This window comes from Saccoglossus kowalevskii, chromosome 15 (genome assembly GCF_978046115.1).
Source record: "Saccoglossus kowalevskii chromosome 15, keSacKowa6.1, whole genome shotgun sequence".
In the NCBI taxonomy this organism is placed as follows: Eukaryota; Metazoa; Hemichordata; class Enteropneusta; family Harrimaniidae; genus Saccoglossus; species Saccoglossus kowalevskii.
Genome location: NC_140655.1, coordinates 2,850,100 through 2,852,774, shown reverse-complemented (window position 1 = coordinate 2,852,774; position 2,675 = coordinate 2,850,100).

Here is a 2,675-nt window from a genome sequence, read left to right as displayed (position 1 = left end):
CCCCCATTGTGTCTGTATCCCACTTACTTCAGGGTACAGTGGCTTTGACCTCCTCATTGCGTCTGTAGCCCACTTACTCCAGGGTACAGTGGCTACAATCTCTCCATTGTGTCTGTAGCCCACTTACTCCAGGGTACAGTGCCTATGACCTCCCCCATTGTGTCTGTATCCAACTTACTTCTGGGTACAGTGGCTTTGACCTCCTCATTGCGTCTGTAGCCCACTTACCCCAGGATACAGTAGATATGACCTCTCCGTTGCTTCTATAGCCCACTTACTCCAGGGTGCAGTTGCTATGACCTCTCCATTGTGTATGTAGCCCACTTACCCCAGGGTACAGTGGATATGACCTCTCCATTGTGTCTGTAGCCCACTTACTCCAGGATACAGTGGCTATGACCTCCCCATTGCGTCTGTAGCCCACTTACTCCAGGGAACAGTTGCTATGACCTCTCTATTGTGTCTGTAGCCCACTTACTCCAGGGTACATTGGCTATGATATGACCTCCCCATTACGCCTGTAGCCCACTTACTCCAGGGTACAGTGGCTATGACCTCCCCGTTGCGTCTGTAGCCCAGTTACTCAAGGGTACAGTTGCTATGACCTCTCCATTGTGTCTGTAGCCCACTTACTCCAGGGTACAGTGGCTATGACCTCCCCATTGCGTCTGTAGCCCACTTACTCCAGGATACAGTGGCTATAACCTCCCCAATGTGTCTGTAGCCCACTTAATCCAGGGTACAGTTGCTATGAACTCTCCATTGTGCATGTAGCCCACTTACCTCAGGGTACAGTGGCTATGACCTCCCCATTACGTCTGTAGCCCACTTACTCCAGGGTACAGTGGCTACGACCTCCCCGTTGCGTCTGTAGCTCAGTTACTCCAGGGTACAGTTGCTATGACCTCTCCATTGTGTCTGTAGCCCACTTACTCCAGGGTACAGTGGCTATGACCTCCCCATTGCGTCTGTAGCCCACTTACCCCAGGATACAGTGGCTATAACCTCCCCAATGTGTCTGTAGCCCACTTACTCCAGGGTACAGTGGCTATGACCTTTCCATTACGTATGTAGCCCACTTACCCAAGGGTACAGTTGCTATGACCTCCCCATTGCGCCCTTGGCCCACTTACTCCAGGGTAAAGTGGCTACAACCTCTCCATTGTGTCTGTGGCCCATTTACTCCAGGGTACAGTTGCTATGACCTCTCCATTGTGTATGTAGCCTACTTACCCCAGGGTACAGTGGATATGACCTCCCCGTTGTGTCTGTAGCCCACTTACTCCAGGGTACAGTGGCTACGACCTCCCCGTTGCGTCTGTAGCCCAGTTACTCCAGGGTACAGTTGCTATGACCTCTCCATTGTGTCTGTAGCCCACTTACCTCAGGATACAGTGGCTATGACCTCCCTATTGCGTCTGTAGCCCACTTACCACAGGATACAGTGACTATGACCTCCCCATTGCGTCTGTAGCCCACTTACCCCAGGATACAATGGATATGACCTCCTCATTGCGTCTGTAGCCCACTTACTCCAGGGTACAGTGGCTATGACCTCCCAATTGCGTCTGTAGCACTGTTACTCCGGGGTACAGTTGCTATGACCTCACTATTGTGTCTGTAGCCCACTTACTCCAGGGTACATTGGCTATGATATGACCTCCCCATTACGTCTGTAGCCCACTTACTCCAGGGTACAGTGGCTATGACCTCCCCGTTACGTCTGTAGCCCAGTTACTCCAAGGGTACAGTTGCTATGACCTCTCCATTGTGTCTGTAGCCCACTTACTCCAGGGTACAGTGGCTATGACCTCCCCATTGCGTCTGTAGCCCACTTACCCCAGGATACAGTGGCTATAACCTCCCCAATGTGTCTGTAGCCTACTTACTCCAGGGTACAGTGGCTATAACCTCTCCATGGTATATGTAGCCCACTTACTTCAGGGTACAGTGGCTTTGACCTCCACATTGCGTCTGTAGCCCACTTACTCCAGGGTACAGTGGCTATGACCACCCCGTTGCGTCTGTAGCCCAGTTACTCCAAGGGTACAGTTGCTCTGACCTCTTCATTGTGTCTGTAGCCTACTTACTCCAGGGTACAGTGGCTATGACCTCGCCATTGCGTCTGTAGCCCACTTACCCCAGGATACAGTGTCTATAACCTCCCCAATGTGTCTGTAGCCTACTTACTCCAGGGTAGTGGCTATAACCTCTCCATGGTATCTGTAGCCCACTTACTTCAGGGTACAGTGGCTTTGATCTCTACATTGCGTCTGTAGCCCACTTACTCCAGGGTACAGTGGCTATGACCTTTCCATTACGTATGTAGGCCACTTACCCAAGGGTACAGTTGCTATGACTTCCCCATTGCGCCTGTAGCCCACTTACTTCAGGGTACAGTGGCTACAACCTTTCCATTGTGTCTGTAGCCCACTTACCCCAGGGTACAGTGCCTATGACCTCCCCCATTGTGTCTGTATCCCACTTACTTCAGGGTACAGTGGCTTTGACCTCCTCATTGCGTCTGTAGCCCACTTACTCCAGGGTACAGTGGCTACAATCTCTCCATTGTGTCTGTAGCCCACTTACTCCAGGGTACAGTGCCTATGACCTCCCCCATTGTGTCTGTATCCAACTTACTTCTGGGTACAGTGGCTTTGACCTCCTCATTGCGT